The 25,323-nt window shown below is 37.8% G+C and overlaps 2 long non-coding RNA genes across 2 annotated transcripts in view; one reads left to right on the top strand and one right to left on the bottom strand.

Moving 5' to 3' along the window:
* LOC118152782 (uncharacterized) overlaps positions 1-25,323 on the bottom strand; it is a 251,232-nt gene that overhangs the window by 82,145 nt on the left and 143,764 nt on the right. The window lies entirely within an intron of this gene.
* LOC118152784 (uncharacterized) lies at positions 648-14,300 on the top strand. The gene is made up of 3 exons (XR_004741609.2): positions 648-762; positions 3,371-3,440; positions 14,151-14,300. It is a non-coding gene; the product is annotated as an uncharacterized LOC118152784 (long non-coding RNA).

Raw genomic sequence — 25,323 nt, forward strand, 5'->3', positions numbered from 1 at the left:
AATATGATCCTTGGATAAACATCACATGCTGCTGGCCTTCTTACAAAATGAGTAAGCATTGACTGTCTCTTTCTGGCTGCCAAAGCCATTTTGATTTTCCTGGAGCCTTCTATTTAGCAGGTAATTTGAGGGGACCGTTGGGAGGGGACAAATATCATACATTTAAATTAGAATCTTTATTTGCTTCACCTGCCCTCTTTTCCGAATAAATTTGTAAACAAGTTCAGGACATGTTTCTGTACAATCAAAAATAAATGAAAATTGTTCAGAGAGTTAATCTAACTTTTTGCCCTTCCCCAATGAGACATACAAATGAGAGCTTGCATTTCTTGGCCAGATACGATGAATTTAAATCTTCCATTAACATATAATAGGTTTAGACTATAAATCCCTTTGAGCGTGGGAATCGGTGAGAAAAAACAACACTCTTGAAGCTATTGCTGAAATAAGCTCAAACATTTATTTTAGAATATACCGTGCCTGTAAAGGGAAAGATAATAAATTTTATGTGTCTCATTTTTTTTTAAAAAAAAACAGCAAGATTTGTTAAAAGCCATTTTATCTCTGAGAGATTCAATGACCATGTTTGATGACAAGCCAGATGGCAGTGTTCTCTAGACCCGGTGCCAAGAAGCATGACAGGAGCCGCAATTTACCTTCCGTGGTGAGGCGAGCTGCTGAAGCACACCACAGCTGCGGGCGAGCGGGCTGCTGCCGGTAGGTGCAAGCACAGTTGGTTCCCTCCCAATTTGGATGCAGCAGGTAAGAGGCTGAATCAGTACCCAGCAATTATGGAATTGGCATGCGCTGCATTGTTTACTCACAGTAATATTCCTACTGGACTTTATTAAAACACCATCTGTTGTTGGGGCAGACAAAGAATCCAAATAGAAATACATAGCAAGATAGAGAGAAAAAGAAAATAAGAACATGCGTGTGTGTACTGGAGCCCTGCTATAGGATTTGGTTGCATTTCTAAGAGGCCACGTTTGACCCTGAGGGTTATCTTTTAACATGATATCCCTACTCTCCCAGATTATTGTTTTGGGTTTCCACTGCCAGCTAGGCCAAAACAATTTGTGGTCCAAATGAAGTTGGCTGTGTGTGAGGCAGGCTGGAATTGAAGGCAGCAAGTGCATGCATATGGGTGGAACCCAATCACATTAGCATGACTACAAATTAAAACCAAAATGATGCAAAGTCAAGTCATCCCCCTGAATGATGCTCAGAGTAAACTTTTGAGTTAATGTTCAGAATATAGGCTCAGTAATAAAGGATATCTGCCAATAATAATAATACCTTCAGGGAACAAGGAAAAGTGACTGTTTTTTACAATCAGCTGTTTTCTCTCACATCTTTAAATCCTGCAGATGGGGATCAGATATTTCTAATACACAGCTGGTCTCTACAAGTGGCCAAGTGTAATTTTTCATATACCCGCATACCATTCCAGGTGAAATTAATTAGTCAGAATTCCTCATCAGAAAATATACTAATAAAATGTGATGCAAGTAATTAAATAGGCACATACTAGAACAACAGCATTAAAACTCTGATATGTCATTTCAAGTCTTCGAATAGACACCTATCTATTTGGAACATCAGTGCAAAACAAAATCAGAGACAAAACAAACCTTAAAATAAAAGTGTGAACAAGTCCCGACGCATGTGGCAAAATGCAAGCTGCAGGAAAATGAATCTGAAACAAGCACTGAATACTTTCTGGGTAAAAGGGTTGGCTCAGCTAAAATATATATTCCAATATTATGGAGCAAATGAATTAGGAGTATTTGGAGAAGCCAAGGCGAAAGCGCGTGCAGTGTGTGATGTCATCATCTGCTTGGCCTGACACTCAGACCCTGATATTCTTGCCAGGTTATGAGCAGTCATTCTAATTTACAGAAATGCTGTTTACCACTTTGCAAGCCATGCCAATATTTACAGAGAATTCAGTGAATGAATGAAAAGAAACAGCTGCGACTCCTTCCACCTCATTGCCCATTTCATCTCTAACTCTTCTCCTCTGTACTGTCTTATTTATAGTCATTTTGTTGAGCAATGGATTGGGCTTGGCAGCATTCAATACACTGATGCCTGTTTGTTAAGCACATCACTATTCCTGTTATGAATTTTCCCTTTCCTAAGTGTGTTTTATAGAGAATACTGTGATTGACTGTTCTGCATTTATATTTTAATAGGCTTCAAAATGCATGAATATCCCAATTATGTATTGTTTCCCTAAAACTGCTTTTACAGTGGTTTTAATGCTGCTCCTAATACCATAATTTATACTCACTGATGATATTTTAGTATCTGAGAATGTATGTGTGTTACAGTACAAATTACTGTAAAGAATGTCTGAAAAGTAAAAAGGCACAATTCTTTCCTTCAGGAAGCTTAAAATTTAGTTGAAGAAATAATATATGTACTGAAATAACAGAAGGTGATATTAAGTTATACATGGTAAATATTAACATGTAAAGCCAACTAGCAGAAATGCAGAAACTCAGAAGAAGAAGCAATAAGGGAGTTATGAAAAAAGACCTAGCCTGTGAAAGTTGAGAAGATTATGCATGGGTAAAGAGGAAAGAACAGAACAGGGTCTTTAGGGGACACTACACTGGGTTCTTGGGCCAGAAGAGCAAAGGCAATGATGATTTAGTGAGAAACACTTTTCAAGAGGCTCCTATAGTTTATTGCACCCTGCCCAAGGACACCAACCTTCCAGAGAACATGGAGAAGATTTTCATGAAGGAGAAAGGAATAGAATCTCTGAAAATATGTTTAGGCTCGTTCAAATTGAGATGTTCAACATCGCCTGCAAAACAGGCTATATAAATATTTGGAGACCAAGAGTTACCAAGAAAGAATGCATTGGTGAATTGACTGTAGTAATTGAAAATATTTGAATAATGAGAATATCTTGCAGGACCTCAATGTCCTTGTTCTAAATTTGCTCTCACTATATCAGAAGAATTTCATTTAGATTCTCTCCTGGCTCCTGGAGCAAACCAAATGAGCATGCGTATTTGATGGTTACAATAACCTGGGCTAGAATAAGTGAGCTCCATACTCAGGGCACCAAAATGATAGATGCTGAGCCTCAGTCATGGTCAAAAAGAAAGAGACCGAGGTCAAAGACAAATACCTTAACTGTCTCTGCATTAGGTCTGAGGGTGAAACCAAATGATGGATTAAATAAAGGCATTGCAAGGTGTGAAGCCAGGAAGAGCTGGAATACGTGAAGTGATGAGGTGTGAGCAGCACACGTGAGACTTAGAATAGAAGCTGTCTTAGTTCATTTTGTCCTGCAATAACAGAATACTACAGACTGGGTCATTTACATGGAAAAAAATTTAATTTTTTCCAGTTCTGGAGGCTGGGAAGTCCAAGGTCAAAGAGCGGCATCTGGTGAGGAACTCCTGACTACATCAGCCATGGTAAGAAGTGGAAGGACAAGAGAGCAGAAGAGCAAGAATGAGCATGAGAGGGCTGAACTCGCTTTTACTCAGGAACCCCCACCTAAGATAACTAACCCACTCCTCAATGATGACATTAATCCACCCATGAGGACAGAGCCCTCATGGACTAATCGTCCCATAATGGTCCTACCTCTTACTACCACCACAATCACAATTAAATTTCAATATGGGTTCTGGAGGGGACATTCAGAAAACAGCAGGAGCCATGAACACTGCAGGGTTATCTGAGCTCTGGCTTTATGTGGTGCTAAGTAGGGGTCATGCACAGGCTTTCTAGGAAGAGAAGAGAGAAAAATAAATTGCCATTTTGCTATTTTACCTCATAGAATACGTTTTATTAAAAACTTTCCTTTCATCCTGATATAAATTGATTCCACTTAAAATAAAAGCATGACTTTAAATTATATCACCATTAACTTAAGGTCTTTATATCATTGGTAACTTCATTAACAGAAAAAGTTGACAAATCAATAGCTATCTACGTGGAATGATTCAAGATTGACTTTTTTTTAAAAATAAACTATTCCCAAAGAACTGTTTCTACAAGGTAATATTTAGCCCATCTTTCACCCTCATTTTCCCAAGTATTCCTAACTCTTCCCCACGGGAAGATTCTATGGGAATAAGCTTCTGGTTTAGAGATTATGCTGGAAGAGTAAGAAATAGCTCCTTGTCCCTTTGTCATCATAGTCCTTGCTTCCATCCACCACTCCAAATGTGGGGCTCTTCTCTGGAGCTGGTGTCTTCACACGTAGTCCATTGGTTTTTGCCTTTAATTCAAGACATATACATTAAAAATGTCTATGGTTGTATGAAAAATAGCTAGACAAACAACTGGAACATTCTATTTGGGATGGTTTCATCAATCTCAACCATTCCTTTTTTACACACACACACACACACACACACACACACACACACACAGCCCTGTGGTTTTCAATTCTTGGTCAAAACCAACACACAACCCATAAATGCAGCAAGGTTGTCTCTGATCCCCAACTGTGCTGTCAAGTGGCCCAAATAGTACTACAGAATGATAACCCTAGGCTGTCACCACCCATACTCCCCTGTCACTGCAGGCCTGGCTCGCTCACTTGGGTGGAAAGTTTTGGAAATAGTAGAATAAAAATATCCTAAGGCTTGTGTTTATTCCACAGAATAGAAAGTTAAGAGAGCCTCTAGGGAAGCTCTTAATGGCCCTTTCTGTCTTGAATTGCTAAAGACATCTCCTCTCTCTAAGGCTGGATCCCAGGAGGTGAAGCAGGACCTTGGCATTATAGAAATATTGACGGGAAGAATGCAACTGCAGGCTTTCCACAAGACTCCTTGTTGTGTTGAAATTCCAAGGGCCCCTAAACGCAGTTAGAATCTTCCTTTCTTTTGCTCTTTTTCTAATGGTAACAATAAGTATTTAAGGCACAGATCTCTATGGTCTCTCAGTACAGGGACAGTGGATTGAAACACCCAGTGTTGACGAACTGATCAGTGATAAAGTCTAACACTTTAGCACAGAAGCCAGGACTATTAGGGAGCAGAATAGCTGTCAGACAGACATCTCAGGAGTCTCCTCACTGAATAGTTGCTCAGAAGTAAGTGATAGCTTCTAGGAGAAGCTTTTGCATAGAGCTAAAAGGAATTAGAATCTGTCTTTATATTTTAAAAGTTTAAATACTAAAACTAGATTCCTGGCAATGCCAAATTACTGCAGCAGGGAATGTACTCTGGTTGTCTTTCAGATATATGAATAGTGAAAGTAAGGGAGTTTTCCTGCTGAAGGAGAAGGATTTGAGACAAGAGTGATATGGTTTAGCTCTGTCCCCACCCAAATCTCATCTCAAATTGTAAACCTCAGGAAGGGACATGGTGGGAGGTGATTAGATAATGGGAGTGGTGCCGGGTGCAGTGGCTCACACCTGTAATCCCAGCACTTTGGGAGGCCGAGGCAGGTGGATCACGAGGTCAAGAGATCGAGACCATCCTGGTCAACATGGTAAAACCCCATCTCTACTAAAAATACGAAAAATTAGCTGGGCATGGTGGTGTGTGCCTGTAATCCCAGCTACTCAGGAGGCCGAGGCAGGAGAATTGCCTGATCCCAGGAGGTGGAGGTTGCAGTGAGCTGAGCTGAGATCGCGCCATTGCACTCCAGCCTGGGTAATAAAAGTGAAACTCCGTCTCAAAAAAAAAGATAATGGGGATGGTCACCCCCACCTCAGCTGCTCTGGTGATAGTGAGGTAGTTATCACAAGAGCTGATGGTTTTAAGTGTTTGGAAGATTCCCCTTCCTGCTCTCTCTTGCCTGCTGCCATGTAAGGCATGCCTGCTTCCCCTTCTACCATGATAAGTTTCCTGAGGCCTCTTCAGCAATGTGGAGGCCTCAGGAAATTTTTTCTTTATAAATTACCCAGTCTTGGGCAGTTCTTTAGCACAGTGTGAGAACAGACTAATACAATGAGTCTCTATATCTTGAATTGTTAGAGAGAATAAAGAACTCTTGGCAAGGAGTCAGAAAATGGTCCAAGACAACTTTTTTTAAAAAAAGATTAATTTGTAGTCAATGGGAAGAATGAGTGTATTAATACATAAAAAAAGGAGGACTGGGCCGGGCACAGTGGCTCACACTGGTAATCCCAGCACTTTGGGAATCTGAGGCAGGTAGATCACTTGAGGCCAAGAGTTTGAGATCGTCCTGGCCAATATAATGAAACCCCGTCTCTACAAAAAATACAAAAATTAGCTAGGCATGGTGGTGCACACCTGTAATCTCAGCTACTTGGGAGACTGAGGCATGAGAACTGCTTGAACTCAGGAGGCAAAGTTTGCAGTGAGCCGGGATTGTGCCACTGCACTCCAACCTGGGCAACAGAGCGAGACTCTGTCTCAAAAAATAAAAATAAATAAATAAGAACTGGAATAAATAATATGACTTGGTCCACATAGCATATCTTCTGAAATAAACTGTTTCATTCACATATTTTGAGACATATGCAACAACCTTGGAACATGATGTTACAAGGTAAAAAAGAGAAAATTATTCTTAGTGCCTGGGGACTTCCTGTCAAGAGGTAAGAAGCTGATTTTGTGTAGACTGACATGGCTTATCCAGCAGTAAGCTGAGTCATTGGGGTGTTTCTAGTAGAGAGTCATATTAGACATAATAAAGCCCTCTTACAATGATGAGTCATGTAAAGTGAACCAAGAATGTATTTCCAATCACTTTGAAGTCCTAGGTGGAAAACCCAATTACATAAAAGTAGCTTCCAGTGGAATGTCATATATTGGGAAAGAAAAATTACCAAAAAAGATGAGGCAATGAAGCACTAATTATGAAGATGTTGTTAAAGAACAGGATTTTTTTATTATTTTTTATTTTGCCTAAAAATAATGTATACTTGACAAGGCTAAAGAACAATTGGCAAAAGCAACAAAGAAGACAGTGCCCAGAACTAAAAAGTTTTAAATTGAAAATTCAAGCAAGCAGAAGAGCAAAAAAAAATTTTTGAGACAGTCTCACTCTGTCGCCCAGGCTGGAGTGCAGTGAGTGGCACAATCTCCACTCACTGCAGCCTCCGCCTCCCAGGTTCATGTGATTCACCTGCCTCAGTCTCCCAAGTAACTGGGATTACAGGAGTGCACCACCTTTCTTGAGAAAACTTTAAGACAAATAAGCATGTAGCAAATGCACAGAAATTTTCCAAGGATCATGAAGGTGAATTGGGATTCATACCTAACACTACAGAAAGCGTCTACATAAATTCATAGAGAATAAATAAATGATTTTGAATTCCAATGGAAAAAGCTGAATAAGACCCCAGAATACTACAGACGGAATAAGATGGAGATGAAATATGGTTGATTACAGAAATACATGCCTTATTTGAAGAAAATAGAATAAATAGACCTGAAAGCAGAATAAATTCCTATGTCAAGAAATTATAACCACTATAACCTATTATAACCTATGTATGTAAAATAATCTATTTATTTCTATTATAACCATGTATGTAAAATACAACATAGAATGCATATTAAAAGGCAATGGGGTAAAGATCAAAAGGCAATAAAAATGGTTTTGGTATGGAGGTTGCTTGCAGATTCTCTTGCCAAATGAGATTATGGATAATGTTTTCCTAATATAGATGAAAATTTGGCATAAAGGCAATTTATGGTCGTAGTAGAATTCAACCTTTGGGTCATTGTTTCTTTTCATGCTTCTAAAAGTAGAACATCTAAAAAAAAATCTCCTCTTTTATGCAGTTTCATGAATCAGGAAATTGGAAAAGTAATAAGGGAAACCCTTATACCCAATTTAGTTCTAAGCATAGTTTAAAAATGTGAACTAATGGGAAATGTAAGGGAGATTGTCCATGTAATTATAAGTCTTGTTCACCAAGGAAGTAAATTAATGATGATAAGAGCCAAACCAAACTTACATAGGATCAAGTTGGGATGGAAAAGCATGCCATGGGTTTTGGCATAAGATAGACCTGGTTTTAAGCCTCCTAGTCTCAATTATTTACTATCTTAGAGACTTTGATCAAGACAACACTTCTTTTCTGAGACTTTTTGTTTTCATTTCTAATGAATAGTTTACATATATCTGGAATACAGTGTCATTACCATATGCTGCACTAGACTAAAAATTTGACTTCAGAAATTCTATAATTCTCTCTTCTATCAATAAGGTCACTGAAATAGAAAATTACTGTAATAATTCAAAATCTGGCAATTAAATATGTCTGCATATGGGGAGAGGAAAAATAGTCATACTGGGCCAGTTACTAAGCAACCACTTTGTAAAACCCTATCTCACTAGGCTGAGAAGAGAACAAAGAAATGATGCTTTCCTATTAGACCCTATTAATCCCCTTTAAAGGGGAATACCACCAATGAAAGGATGGCCAATCATTTCTTTAACAACCTGTTGGTAAATGGGGTTTTGCATTTCTATGACTCTCCTTCTAATTTTTCTACATTAAATTTTAATATTTCTTGAGACCTAGACGTCTTCAGAAGTCATGAAAGCTACAATAAATAAGTGAATACTTGAAAATCCTAACAGATAGCTGCACATATATTTTGTCCTTGAAACCCACTTATGAATCTCCAGATAAAGCTAAACATAGAAGTAAATCATTTCTAATTTTTTAGATTTCACTCAAACTCCAATAATATTTATTTATTAAAATACAATGCAGATATTAAAACCCAAAGAAATTATGAATGATTACTAAAAAAGAAGACAAAAATATTTCAAAAGTTACTTTTATAAGAAATATTGCAATTACAAAGACTGAATGGGGATATGATGGGATCCAGGACAGTGTATTCTTTATCTGATTCTATTTAAAAATTTAATCGGACTCATAATTTCAGAAAAAATGACTACAATCTTCAGATGAGAGTCAACCTGTATTTTGTTAGTCTAAAGAAAAAAAAAAAGCACTGCTTTAGAAAACCCACAGCTGTTTTTCCAGAAGTTGATTCCACAAACTACTTTACTGTAATTACCTGGGGCACTTTTTGAAGTGCTGATTCTTGTGGTCTTTTTGTTTTGTTTTGTTTTGCTTTGCTTCCATTCCTACTGAATCAAATTCTCTGTGACGATGCCCATAAGTGTGTTTTTATCAAGCATCCTGATTGATCCTTGGCTAAGCTAAAGTTTGAGAAACATTTTGCCACCGTTTTAAAGATCTTCATTAAGAGTATCTAATATCTAACAAAAACTTAAATCCTACAATATTAAATTTAACTTTGTTGAATGAAATACATTTCCAACCTATATTGCCCTCCATTTTTGGCATGGATACTTTTTATAGATTTGATTTCATTGTCCATGGGAAGTTAAAAGTGCTACAACCCTAAGGGGTAAAACTCTATGCCCATCTATGATTGTCATCTTGTTCATTTAATAAGAAATAATAACAATCATATCATCTTGGGAAGTAACATGAATTGCAGTGAACGTTTTCACCTTTACAGCAGCACAATAGCATCTCCAGAGATTATTTTCCGAGCAAAGCATAATACCCAAAATTGAGTATTATTTAAAGTTTTCAAAAGATATAATTTTATAATGATACAAACATTGTAAGTCCACCAAAATTCAAGATGTATCTTTGCTTTAATTCTGATTACAGAATGTGTAAATTAGTAGAATAAAGAGGGATACATTTTTCTCTTTGGTATAACTTTAATCTTCCAAACTTGCATTTACATACTTTTTTCTTTCTCCCTGGGATAGAATAAAGTGGGAAGGCGAGGTTGGGAAAGAGGGAGCAAACACGACAAAACCAACAACCATTCCAGAAAAGAATGTCTTTCATGATACAGGAGTCCATTAGGGACTCAACAGAGACAACTAAACTAATTACAAGAAGCTAAACAGCACACCTCTCCTAAGGATGACATTCAGTATTGACCTGCTAAGAAGATAAATGCCATTACATTTATTGTCATAAGGGTCAGTGCTTGCCCTGTACTAAAACAATCCAGAATATGTTGGTGCTCTCGGCCTTGCGTCATACCACTGCCTGTATGAGAGCATCGTACTTACAGATGGAAGCCGTCACACTCGGCAATGCAAGCATGCCGAGCCACGAAACGTCTGTGCCACGACTTTTGCATCCTTGTCAATCAAGCTCTAGCTCTTGCTGGGGTAACAAGAAAGAAACTTTTGGCAAATGAATGTAAATCATTGCATGTTTTTTGGAATAGAAAAATAATCAAATTGATTTACTAGCTATGCACAGTGTTCAGAGAAAGGTTGAAAGTGAAGGGTGGTTTTAGTAGGTTGAAGCAGTTGGCTTTTACTGAACTATTCATCTATAATTAAAATAAAAAGTGATCGGCATTATCTATCACAACTTTCTGAGTAGTAATTAACACTAATTCCTGGAAGCATACTGCAGTGAAAAGAAGGCAGAGAAGAAATTCTACAACCCATGTCAGTATAATAATCTCACCCCTGCATGTCCTCTTGTGGCCCAAATAAAAGTGTCTGATTCATACCAGCAGAGTTGGCGCCAGCTGTGTGCACGTTTCTGCTATTCTTATTGTTACGTGTTTAAGTACTTAGGAGACATCAAGAGGAAACCGATGGAAAGTTCTCCCTGATGGCAAATTCATGGTCTTGAGAAACAATGTTGATAGGCTTGGACAGGAATAAACACACGCCTAAAAGCTGTACACTTTGCCATAATTTTGGTACCTGTGCAAATCTAAATGTTTTTTTCTTCTGTCTTCTCCAATGCTGTGCATTATGCTAAATTCAATCCCAAAAATAAACAGCCAAATACCTCAGGTACATGACACATTGACCTATCTTCAGTTCTAAGCTGGCACCGTCCATAGCATAGGACAGATGCAGTCATTCCAGAATCTGCTACCCTGAACACAAATCCCATTAGCAGAGTAATATGAAAACTACAAAGTCCTCATCTCCTAGAGACTGCGTTCAGGATCCTCATTTAACAAGTAACATTTGAATGGCAGATGCAAAATGACAAGGCTTGTCCACGATTTTTTAGAAATAATAGAAGTTCTACTTGATTCTCTATTCAGAAAATAAAGAGGATGTCATTATTACAGACCAATGAAAGAAATTATTTGATTAGGGCAGAATTAGCAACCTGTCAGATATAATTTCATATACAGGACAAAATATTTACAATTAAGCTACAAAATTCACTTTTTGTATTTTATAGTGTAGAGAGGGTGTATATACATTTTCTACTCTCTCTACAGTGTAGAGAGGCTGTATCTACATACATATACATACATAAATAGTCTATTACACTACAGAGAGAGTAGAAACATATAGTGTATATATGTTTGATCAAAGGCCCATAAAACATATAGTGTACATATATGCTCTAGCATTTATGCTGAACAGCAGATTCAAGGGCCTTTGAGAAACATGTAGTGTATATATGTTTCAAAGGCCTGTGACAAATTTACTGCCAAATTCAAAATCTATTTTAATATACACTTAACAGGATTGAATTCACTTTTTTGGTCTTTTCTTCTCATAGCCTCTGACACTTTCAGTAACACTTTAGTAAGTAAGACATGTTTATTTATGCATACGTACATTTATGTGTGTAAATAAATTATCTTAATATATGCATATGTACATTTATATATGCATATGTACACATATTACACATATATGTCTCACTAAACATACATAAGTCTTACATAGTTTACATATATAAATGTACATATGCATATATAAAATGTCTTTATTATTTAATGGTATTTTAAGCATTCTTAAATGTAATTCTATTATTATTCCTGAGAATCATCTGTTAGAACAGTTAACATTTAACATCTTTGTTCCTTCTATGCATAGATATAAGTACACAGTAATGTTGTTTATCAACTATTGTGGGCAATTCTATGAAAGACATGCTTTCTGAATGAGCAATTAAACTTTTTGGACAGTGAAATATTTGTTATTTACTGAATACGGTTCTTAAAATATCTGCTGAGGTGCTTTTATAGGCAAGTCAATTTTCTTGTTATTTCTCTGAGGATAGTTTCTATGGTGTGTGGTGAATGTTATAACAACCCCTCCTTTTCACAATTCATCATGAGAAAAAAAATCCAAAAACATTACAATGGTACATGCACAAAGGAGTTTACTGCAGTATTGATTACTGTGTTTATTGCAGTAATGAACATTTCAAAACCACCTAGATGGTCAATAAGAGAGAGAAATAATTATGACTTATCATATCGAATATACATATAACCTCTACAATATTTTTAAAATACTGATTTAAAAACTGGATGGCAACTGGGAAAAGAAAGATGTTGATGTAACTATCAAGAATAAAAAATGCAATGTAAACATGAATTTTTGTTACATTATGCGAGTGTAGTCAAACACAGCACAATGGCAGTGGAAGTAGCAGATTCATTACCCCTGGTTCTTTTCACAGCTTTATCTCTGTAATTCTTAGTCTATGATACATATAATTAGAACTATTTAAGGGTATCAGGGCATTCATTACTGCGGTATTTTTATGGCACTATCATGACATTTCTTTAGCACTCTTTGGAGCCAAATCTCTATGTCACTGCAATTTTTTCTTCAAATACAATTGGAATACATGAAGTTGTACTTTCCTCTCAGCTCTAGCATTCATGCTGAACAGCAGATCCCTTCTGCTTTGGGAATTCCAACAAATTGCTGCTCTATCCCCCTACCCCCACCTCCCACCCATAGAGATTTGAAAGTATCTGCTAAAAGTAGCTTCCCTCAACACATGCTTGGTACCAGTGTTACTTTTCTTCTGCTGCATAACAAATTTCAGTTTAAAACAACACAAATTTATCATCTCATAATTCCCCAAGGTCAGGTGTCTGGGCCTGGGTTAGCTGGGTCTCTGCACGGGCTCATCTGACTCCAGTTGAGGTGTCTGCTCTTGCTGCCCTCTCTCCCGAGGCTCAGGATCACCTCCCAAGCTCATTCACATTGCTGAAAGACTTCTGTTCTTTGAAGTTCGTATTCAGTCATTCTTGCATCACTATAAAGAAATACCTGAGGCTGAGTAATTGTAAGGAAAGAGGTTTAATTGGCTCATGATTCTGCAGACCGAACAGGAAGCATGGCGCCAGAATCTGCTGGACTTTTTTGTGAGGCCTCAGGAAGCTTACAATCCTGGCAGAAGGTGAAGGGCAAACAGACATGTCACATGGCCAGAGCCGGAGCAAGAGAGAGAAGAGGGAGGTGCCACCCGCTTTTAAATGACCAGCTCTCATGAGAGCTCACTATCATGAGGACAGTACCAGGGGGATGATGCTAAGCAATTCATGAGAAATCCACCCCCATGATCCAATCACCTCCCACCAGGCCCCACCTCCAGCATTCAGGATTCCATTTCAATATGAGATTTGGGCAGACACATATCCGAACTGTATCACAGTTGTAGGACTGAAGTCCTATTTCCTTGTCACCGTGGGGGTCATTTTTAGCTTCCACAGGACCCACAAGGCTCTCTTTTTGCTCTTGAAGTTCAGCAGGAGAAATTCTTTCTAATCCTTTGTAACTTTGTCTTATAAAATATAATGTCATTGGCCAGGCACGGTGGCTCATGCCTGTAACCCCAGCACTTTGGGAGGCTGAGATGGGCAGATCATGAGGTCAGGAGTTCGAGACCAGCCTGACCAACATGGCAAAACTCTGTCTCTACTAAAAATACAAAAAAATTTATCCAGGTGTGGTGATACACACCTGTAGTCCCAGCTACTCAGGAGGCTGAGGCTCCTAAGAATGGTTTGAACCTGGAATGCAGAGGTTGCAGTGAGCTGAGATCATGCCATTGCACTCCAGCCTGGGTGACAGAGCAAGACTTCTTCTCAAAAAAAATAAATAATAAATAAATAAAATAATGTCATCATGAGAGGGACAATGCCAGCACCTGGCTCCTATAAGGTAACCTAATCATCAGATCCATGGAAGGAGGGAGATTGAACATGGCATGTAGACCAGCAGGTGGAAACCTTGGTAGCCATCTCAGAATTCTGTTTACAGTATATCTAACTAGGCTATACACAAGAAATTAAGAAATTTCTGTTTCTTTCTAAGGGAAAGAAATAAATTATTATGTCAGATATAAATCAGAAAATTATGTATTATGGATAGTCTCTTGGTTTCAACAGAGCAAAGAGGAAGAGAAAGAATATTCTTTTATGCAGAGGAGCAAGACCCTCCTATGATTTGTGGGAAGGACGGCATTGCCTCAGTGGAAAAGTAAGTAATGACATATTTCACTTTCCTGTAGGATTTTTTAAATTAATGGCATTAAATTGATAAAGAGCTGATATCTTGGTAAGAAATGAATTGTTATTCTCTCTCCTCAATCAACTGGTCTGTAATCTGCTTGCATTTCCCCACAGGTTAGTGTTTTTGTTCAGATATATCTCCAGGGTAGCCTCTGCAAAATACGGCAGATGTTACAGTAATTAAGGGTGCACCTAAGCTAAAATGCATTCTGCTTCCTTCAGCTCTACTCTATGCATGATTGTGTTAATATTTCTACAATAGCTTGTGTAGGTGGAAAGCATGCCAAGTTTGTTAGGACCATGAGTACACTCATCAAAGAGGTAGCTCTCTTCTTCCTTCCATTGTGTAAATGAAGTCAGGAAAATGGATAAGTTAACTGCTTTTCTGAGATTTGGTGACTAATCAGCAGTGTAACCAGGATTGTGACTCATCTTCTGGTTATTTGCCTGTGTGCCCATAGCCAACATAAAAATGTGAGCACTACAGGACAAGCTTGAGTTGCAAAAGCAAGCCAAAAAAAATCTCTTTCTCTTACTTTCCCAAATAGCATCTTTTTGGAGAAGCCAGGTAATACCGTAGACTCTTATCCTCAATGAATGTACTGCATCTTTAGACACAAACGCAGACACATGGATGTTTAATGTTCCCAGCTGTCAAATTTACTGGGTTAATATCCATATAGAAACATAGCTTAGCACACCCATTCTAAAAGTGACCGAACAGTTTCTCCTAGCTGATCTCTTTCAAAGACAGCAGACCACATCTCTGCACTCATAAGCACTGCAACATCATCTCGGATAATTGCTTAACTCTCTGTGGGTTTCTAACAAGCACCCTTCAAGCTGAAATACAGCTTTTTAAACTCTTTAAGCTCATCTCTCTGCTAATGGAATCCGCCTAACTCCCTGCTGGGACCGACTAGAAGCAAATAAATATTCTTGGAAGTTATCATTTTTTTATTTACCTATGCAATAGCACACAAAGTTTTCCTTGTTTAACAGGCGCTCCTGTTCTCCAAGTTCAAGTTAAAGCAGAATGTTTTGGATAAAGGGAAGAACCAATTTCCTTCTAGGAGTTAATCAATATGTAATCAAAATGTTTCTCTTGCAGTGTGACTGGTGTTCATCTTTTCCTTTCCATTTCATTCCCCTTTTTTCTTTTAATACTGGTAATCTTGGATGGTAGACACTTGTGCTTTGATTTCTTTTTTAAGTTCCTTAAGTAAAATTTAAGTTCCTTCTAGTAAATTTTTCAAACAGTCTCAAAAACAATGTCTACCATCTTGGCATATAATGATAGATCTACAGACATTGGATCTTCACTGTTCATTTCCAAACTTATCCTAAGTAATAGACAAACTTTGTTATCCTATCTTAGTCCACTCAGACTGCCATAACAGAATATCATAGGCAGGGTGACTTAAAAACAATGGAAACTTATTTTTCACAGTTCTGAAGGCTGAGAAGTCCAAGATCAAAGGGGTTGGCGGATTCGGTGCCTGGTGAGGGTCTGCTTCCTGGTTTATAGGCAGCTGTCTTCTCACTGTGTCCTCACACAGAGTAAGAGCTGAGAGATCTCCCTAGAGCCTGTTATAAGGGCACTAATCCCTTTCACGAGGGCTCCACCCTCATGACCTAATCACCTCCCAAAGGCCCCATCACTACAACCATCACATTGCCAATTAGGTATCAACATATGAATTTTAGGGGGCAGCACAAACGGTTAGACTATACAGTGTATCTGATTAAATTTGAACATGGAATCTATCAGTCTGGGGGTATTTTTTATGTATTGCTTCAACTGGAGTAAGAAAAGACAACGTTTTGTCGATGATGGCACTTTAACCCAGCCCTGCCCCTCTCTGTCTGCTCCTCTTCCTGGTGACCCTGTGGCCCCTTCTAAAGGGAGCCTGTGCTGAACTTTAGAGTTTACAGCCCCTCAGGCTCAGAGCTTGCCAAGGCCTATAGAACATGAAGCCTTTCCAATAGTATTTTTTTTTTTGCCTCATGACATAAGAATAATTCTTTCCTCCTCTACTCACAAAACTCTCTGTTGCAAGAACCCCATATAAGAACTGCTTGTATATCACTCCTCCCAGGTAAGATACTTGAATTTTACTTGGAATCTAGAAGAAAGACTAAATCCTCAGAAATCCATCTATTTTGAGGATGTCAGCATGACAAAACAGGTAACATCTGGGGAAGAAAGAAAGGTTACTACAGCGATCCTCAAGTCACTGTATAAATTACAAAAGTTACTTTATAAATTACATTTAGGTTTCCTGAAGCACTTTCATATGAATTAGTGCATTTGGGACTGACAATAATTTGTAGTGGCAAGTAAAGGAACTTTTAGAATCACTTTCACTTCTTTTATATGTATTTTTATTGTGTTTTAGGTTTTGTGGTACATGTGAAGAACATGCAGGATTGTTGTACAGGTACTTTTACTTCTATAGCACAGAAAGGTTAAATGATTAAGCAAGATGGGCCAGCTCGTTATTGGAATTAGGACTACAGGTCCTATTTAAAATAAAACTACAGGTCCTCACACTATAAAGCTTGGACTCAAGTAGATTATGAGAGATCAACTCAAATCTCACAAGTAGTAGAGAAATTTAAACCAAAGGGAGGCCTTGGTTTGAATTGTTTATTCATTTGAACCTTGTAGATAATAAATAAAAGGTCCAGGAATTATATTTCCAAATAATGAACTATCATGATTTTCTTCAAGTGTGTTGCACAATCTCTAACTGCATCATGTGAGTTCATCGAGAAAATATTTACATCATCTCTGTGGTGTCCTCAACTCTCTTGCAGGTATGAGTGAAGCGCTCAGCTCTGCAAGATGGTCCTGGAATATCTTCACTGCTTTTCACAATTTTCTCCTCTTGCATTCCCACTGATCCTTCAGAATGTGTGGCCTTTTAACTTTCTAAAAGGCTTTCAGTGTCTCTTAATTCAAATTCTCCACATGCAGATACATTCAGATCACCTTATAATTTAATCTTTGAGCAAAACTGTAAATCATCATTGCCCAGGATATTACAATCATGGGGGGAAAGGTGTTTGGTATCGCATCGAACTGCTTCCAAAACTTGGAGTGTCTCTGGACACAGTCAATATCCAGACCTTAAATATGCATTTATTTAGTTTATTATAAGGACTGCCTTTGTATTCACTGCAATCATTTTCTACTGTTTCTTCCTTGGTCTAATTATTTCTTCCCTTCCCCTCCATTGTATTTTAGAGTAATTCTATATTCTGTTTTGAATACATACTTTTCTTTCTTTTAAAATAAATGTTTTGTGTATATTTCAGTTTTACAGCCTAATGTTACTGAATATATATATATACACACACACATATTATATATATATACAGAGAGATAGTACATATATGCATATGTATACATACCTATATGCAGAGACAGATAATACAATGATTACTACAGTGAGGCAGATTGACTTGTTTGTCACCTCACATAGTTGCTTTTTTATGTGTAATAAGAACACCTGATATCTACTTATTTAACAAAAATTCTTAATACAATATGAAAATTCTTAAATAAATTAAAAATAGAGCTGTGTTATGACCCACCCATCCCTCTTCTGGGTCTACATCCAAAGAAAATAAAATCACTACCTTGCAAAGATCTCTGCACCACCATGTTCACTGAAGCATTATTCACAATAACTAAGCTATGGAAACAACCCAGGTATTTGCCAACCAATGGACAAATGGATGAAAGCATTGGTGTATATATAGGTGTGTGTGTGTGTGTGTTGTATGTGTAGTGGAATATTATTCAGCCTTAAAAAAGGAGACAGTCCTGCCTTTTGACACAACATGGATGGAGCTGGGGACATTATGCTAAGTGAAATAAGCCAGACACTTACACACATTTTTTTTAAAAAATGGACCACCTATTTTCCTAACTTGTCTCTGAGCCAAAAATTCTTCAGCAGTCTTCACTGCTTAGAAAATGAAGCCCTCAATACTTAGCTTCTCATTAGGTAGAGTTGATTCTCACAATTCATTGTAGATGTGTTTAAAAAGTCACCACAAACACTGAATTAGTGAATAGTGATCCATTGTTCCTAGAAGAAATATGGGGTTAGCTTCCTATGAAACTAACAGCATTTTTTGTCAATGAAACAACATAAAACCTTGCTTTATGTGTGTTTCCCTGTAAATATACCTATTTTATATATACTGATTCATTAACATTAAACTCATGGCAATCAACCTGACAGCTATGTTTGAATGAAGCACCTGGCATGTATTTTCTTCATAGGGCACATTGTAGCCTCTTGCCTGAGGACCACTGGAGAGCACTCAACACTACCAGTGCTCTGAAACCATTCTAAACAGCACACCACCAACAAAAAGCCCAAAAAGGAAAGAACCAAGGCAGCATTAAATACATTGCTAAAAGGACACTCATTTACACCAGAGAGCTGAAAGAAGGCAGAGTGCCATGTTGTTCTATGCCAATTGGAAGGAGTGCAACAGAGGTGGAGTGGGTTGAACACGTTCATAAATCGTGGTGTAAGCATTGCAACGGCATTGATTGTGGGGTTACAAATAGATATTAGGGAGAAGGTGAATTTGCAAATGTAGACTCCTTGAATAATGAGGATCAATGGAATTTATGCTGCGAAGTTAATTCCACTTTCATCCACACTAAAAAATAAGCCATGTTCTATGCAGAACAGAGGCTTGGGTAGTTCCAAGGCTCGCCTTTTATTCTCCCAATCCCATAACTCTTTTTTACTTTATACCTTTGGTTTGAAACCACTCCTGTATTTGTTCCTTCATATAGCTTTCTGTGGTTGAAATCAGTAATTTCTCCTCTGCAAAAGCACTGGAGAGAGATCACCATCATAGAAGATGCCACATTCTCTCCCAGTTAAGGATTATCTTTATTCAAATATGACCCATGCACCCCTCACCTGTATCCTAGAAATTTAAGCTAAAACTCCACGGAAGTAAAAACCATCTCTCATATTTCTTTACATCCTCAGTAGGTAGCCCAGAACCCAGCACATAGCAAAGGCTCAATAAATATTTGCTAAACTGAATTCAACTGAATTTGATTTGAATCAGATTGAGATGTATTGCTATTTCGTATGTACCCCTATAAAAATCCTATATCACGGATACAATTCTGTATGCCATGTATAAGAAAATATTCTGTAAAAAATGGAGAGAAGCTTACAAGGGTCTTCACAGAGAACCAGAAGAAATAATGAGAAGGGCAAGAAGTAAAGTAAATGTAAAGGCAGCAATCTGGTTAGAAGGATGCTGCATGATATATTGATTGATTGATTGAGATAAAGTTTCACTCTTGTCACCCAGGCTGGACTACAATGGAGTGATCTCAGCCCACTGCAACCTCAGCCTCCCAGATTCAAGTGATTCTCTTGCTTCACCCTCCCAGGCATCTGGGATTACAGGAGCCCCCCCCACCCCCACCACGCCCAGCTAATTTTTTTTTTTTTTTGTATTAATAGAGACTGGGTTTTACTTTGTTGGTCAGACTGGTCTTGAATTCCTGACTTCAGGTGATTTGCCTGCCTCACCCTCCCAGAGTGCTGAGATTACAGATGTGAGCCATTGTGCCCAGCCTGCTACATAATTTAAGTTGAAGCTGTGTTTGTGTAGCCAGCACAGCATTTTTATATTACACATATCTGGGTGTCCTGATGCAAGTGTGAATTTGGGTGGAGGTGACTATCCAGGGTGGGCTAACCCAGCTGCCCTTGGCACTGTACAGGACACTGATAGGCTCTCCACCTGCATAATTCAAACAGATGGCAGAACACTAGAACACTTGGGTGCATCCAGAAATAAACCCAGACAGGTCAGGAGAGTATTCCAAAATATTATGTTAATTATTCCAATGTAATTATAGTCAGTGTATTTTCTTACCAAAAGAAGCATACTTCTTCATTTATCTTAAACTATGCTTAAGTCACAGCACTGGGTGAAATTGTTATAAAAAATAAGTCAGTTATGCAATATGGCGTTAAGGAATACCCTGGAAAGCTAGATTTAAAGTAAGATATTGATTATCTCCGCATCTAATTTGTGGGCTGTGCTAGTGTCTCCTCAAGCTCATAGGGATGAGAGAGGGCTTTGGTTCACAAAGCCACTAAATCGCCTTTATCACCCTGGGAGTTTGTTGAATGACTGATCTCTCCAGCTCTGTCTACTCTGAGATTCTGAAAGTTTTTTTATGTTTCTCTTTAATATTGAGCACAACTGGGTAAGAAAAATTTTATTACTATTTTCATCTGTACATACATATTTTAAGATTTTTATTTCAAATGCATTTCTTCTTAAGTATATAATGAAAAATAGAGGCATTAGGAGAGACATCATTTTTGTGCTATAAATAAAAGGATCATCATCTGCACAGATTTTAATTAGATATTTTATATACTTAATTTTAGTAGCATTACTCTTTAGAAAACAGAAAATTTGCAAACCATGTCTACAAACTACGTGAAAGCAAATACGTCTTTTTGTTGTTTGTTTGTTTTTAAAAGTAGAGAACTCTGCAAACAACATGAAGAGTACAAGGAGGAAAGCCTTGCAAATATTCTGTGACTAGCAAATATGTCTTCAGTCTAGCAGACTTGATTGTCTATCTACCTACTAATTGCGTCATCTATTGGCTTAAAATTTTTTTGAGATTGCCTTTTCTATAATGCTTCCTAAATAACTGCCATATAAACCTATTTTTACAAGTATTTGTGTTTCTTTTCTTGATTGAATTTCTATCAGAAAAATACCATTATCAATCCATCAACGCGGATTTCTTACCTCCATCACCATCCAACGTAGTCTTTATTTTTATTATTTTAAATACTCTATCTGGGCACAGTGGTGCATGCCTGTAGTCTCGGCTACTTAGGAGGCTGAGGCAAGAGGACACTTGAGCCCAGGAATTCGAGGCTCCAGTGAGCTATGAGATAGCACCACTGTATTCCAACCTGGGTGACAGAGCAGGAGTTCAGATCCAAAGATAATAATAATAATAATGTTAATTGTAAAGAATGCTCGAATTTGGGTGACCTTACACAGAAAGATAATTTTATCTTACAGAACATTTTAAAATACACACACACACATACACACACACATACACACACCATATAATGGCAGAAATTCCCTCAGCCACATGAACAGACTAGTCTTGATGTGATATTTATTTCTATGAGTGATACAGGTTTACAGGTAAATTTTCCCAGAAATGAAGACAAAGGAATGAGTACAAACCACATCAGAGGATATCTTATCTATACTAACCTAGGGCCTCATGCCAAGAAGTACGTCTGGAGTAATTATAATTTCTGTACAGAACTCTCTTAATTGGCATTATTCAAATACAGATAATTGAGTGAGAGTATGACCTTGTTCTCACCAGTGAACTTGTTCTCCAAAGAAGAAATCTGACAACAAGCTTTTTTGTCATCAAAGGGTGAAGAAATGTGACAATCTGGGAACTGGTTTTAGGGCCCCATCTGCTAAACCAGAGAGAAATCAAGATTTTACAGTTCTATAAATATTTTAGTGTATCCCATCATTTATGAACTGTGGCAGCTATCATAAAACGTCTCTGACTTTTGTTACAACTGCATATAAGGCCAGAAAATTGCATCTCGTGGTAAACCATAAAAACCTAAGTAAAAGCACCGTTCCTTTCAGTATATTCTAAAAATATACAACCTTCCTGTCAGTACATGGCAGGGTAGTTACCATCCCAGGATGCCTGTTTCTTTCTCATTTTTTTATCTGATCTTACCCTGGTCTTTTCAAGCCCTTTTGTATTTCAGTATCTTTTTATGTTTCATAAATAACAGCTATTGCCATATAACAGCTGAAATAGATTTTACTTTGTCACAACACACTGTAAGCAAGAGACACTTGGATGATGGTAATGCCGTCTTACAATAAGCCTTTATTTTTGACCTTACGTCTAATTGCTTAAGATGTGATTCTCATTTTTGTCTCTACTGAGTTTCTTTAGTATTATAAATAAGATTGCTTAATTAAGAGGCAATCAGCCACATGTACACGGAGAAGCTTCTCCTAAGAAACGATGTAGGCAAAATACATTTAAAGCCAACTTGACAATGAGATTAAAATGGTGATTAGTGGATTGATTCATCTTATTTTATATACTGTTGTTCTCTGACTTTTAAAAATATATGATACATGTGATATTTTAACTCTTAAGTGTGGTTTAATTTTTCTGATGGCTTCAGAAATGTGGTGGCTGTGAGGGTCACATCACATTTCAAGGCTGACCAACTATCCACATTGGCATCTTTGGACCAGGCAGAGAACTGTTTCTCTTAATACTAGACTGTGGTTTGATAGGCTACAAAAGTTAACAAGGCAACAGATCCCAAGGCTCAAAGTCATTCGTAGAAATCTGAGAGTATGCACACATACTCCTGTTGCATTCTGATATACATGGATCATATTTTGGGTGATTAAGCTATAATATTACCCTTGACTCTTATTTCTTACACACAGATGAATGCATGATTCTCAGTGTCCAAATTCCACCTGAGCATGTACCCAAGTCAAATGTTTCTCAGCTTATTTATTAATATGATTTCCAACCCCCTAAAATCTGCCCTTCCACTCCCACCTTCCTCCCTATAAATAAGCCATTTTCATTTGCGGTGAACATAGCCAGCCTCATACTTGGGATGGGAATGGGAACGTGAGGCAATATGAAGTATATATATTGTTCATGAATGTAGCTTGGGCACACTCAGATTTGTGACAAACTGCCCTCCGTGCCTGTGCTCTCAGACTTAAGTGGTGAGAATAAAGTCATGCCTTGTCCCTTCCTCTGTACTCTATATAGACTCTAGCTCTGGCCTGGGAAAAGTCTTTCAGACAAAAAATCTGAGCAGAAAAAGAATGGGCAGAACTCTGCAAACATTCCTGAGGTATTGACAGAATCTCTGCCGGAAGATGAGAGCATTGCCGGTGTGGGTCTGGGGACACCCACTGCCCAGAACTGGTGTTCCTTAATGCTACTACTGAAATTGTATTAATATTAACAGGTGTTAGAAAGCATCGTGAGCCTGAGCCTTTAATGGCAATGAAAAGAGGAGGCAATAAATATTTCTGACTGAGAAACCAGTGGCTTGGAACGTCTGACACAAATCTTTCTGGATGCACTGATCATGAAAATTATATTCACATGTTATGCAACAGAACCACAAGCAAGAGTATCAGAACTGAGAGCCACCGCAATAGGAAGGACTTACCTTGATTCACAATGGTAGCCCATGAATTACAGTCTCATGAGACAGCCCTAAAAGACTGGCCACTTGCTAGCAAAGATGAGCTCCTTTAATATCTCAAATCCTTAATTTTCTCTTCTGTAAAACCGGCCATTTGAGCTCCCCATACTGTTAGCATACTACTGGCAGAGTTATGCTACTTGTGAAACATCTTGAATAACACCCTCTGTCCTCACGTTGTTATAAGAAGCAAAGTATATAAGGTTATGACACTCTTAGCGGGTCCCTGAAGTAGAGTAAGTACTCAATACAATGTAGCTCATGTTGTCATCACTGTGTCACTGAGCCTGGCACATAGTAGATGCTCAATACATTCTGGTTGAATTGAATTGAATTGAATTGAATTGAACTGAACTGAACTGAATTGAATTGAATTGAATTGAATTGAATTGAATTGAATTGAACTGAATTGAATTGAACAGAGATTCAGGGAGTTTTATGTAGGCTTATTCTTCTACTCATTACAAACTGTCCTGCATGGGGACATTTCAGTTATATTAGAATAGGATTGAATTGAATGAGTATGAAATAATGCCAAATGTGATACTAAGCACTATCTGCTATTTACCTCATGGAATTCTCTTTTAATGCTGTAGTTAAGTCTTTTTTCCACTTTACTGATAAACACTAAATCTCAGAGAGTTGAATTTACTCGCTTGGGTTTACATAACTGAATGACAGAATTAGAGTTTGAACTCAGGCTACCTGCTCCCCAAACCAAAAGGCAAAAAGGGATAGACAATGGCTGTCTGAAGAATCTGGAAGTTTCCCAAGTCAATATTCTATTTGTCTCACCAGGAAAACAGCATTACTCCTGCTGAGTAATAAAGTGATAGACATCTTAATGTGTTACCTAAAACTTCCTGTCTCTTGAAGTGTTATATGACTTGTGGGAAGTTCTGTAATTGGAAGTCAGTAGCTAATAAGTTGTGCATGCTCTTCCCCTCCAGAGGGAGTCCTGATTGGGAATGAGACATCAGGACTACAGCTGCTACAACACGTTGTGTGTCCTGAGGAGAGAGGGTATCTCTCATCTGCTCCCACACTAACAAACAGAAGGACATTCCAGGAGCATTCTGCTAGTATATTCTCTACTTTGGTGAAGAAAAACAGATTGAGATCTTATTTGGTGTTGTTTCGTTGTGTTGCTGTTTTTGCCCTTTCACCAGGAGACAGAACTAGAACCAATGAGTAGAAATTACAAGGAAGTCGATTTAAATTCCATAAAATAAGCAACTTTCCAACCATGAGAGCCATTGCTGAGTAGCACCTACTCTAGAATTTATTGTATCATTTGGACGGAAATTAAACAGATGCATTACAGGCTCTTAATTCTATGATTCTATGGGAGAAGGCAACCCTAAAGCAGATATTCTTAAACTGATAAGTCCTGGTGACATTTTTTAAAGAAAATAAAGTTTAATCATTTTAAAGAAAATCTGAGAGGCACAGTACTGAAATTCATTCAATTATGCAATCCAGGCATACTGATACCCTTGTCTGTTTTGACTGAGGCAAATGTGTTTCCGTCCTTGTGAACCAGCCAGAACATCACAATCTAGTTGTAGAGTCAGACAACATATAAAACCAAATGAAAGCTAAGACCTTTCAAGACTGCAAGGTGGTCTTGAAATCAAAGTAGACCCTGCTGTATTTCTGGGTTCTTCTTCATTGTCTGTGGTTCACTGTGCTTGCCAAATCTGAGTGTTGACAAG

Source organism: Callithrix jacchus, chromosome 4 (assembly GCF_049354715.1).
Source record: "Callithrix jacchus isolate 240 chromosome 4, calJac240_pri, whole genome shotgun sequence".
Taxonomy (NCBI): Eukaryota; Metazoa; Chordata; class Mammalia; order Primates; family Cebidae; genus Callithrix; species Callithrix jacchus.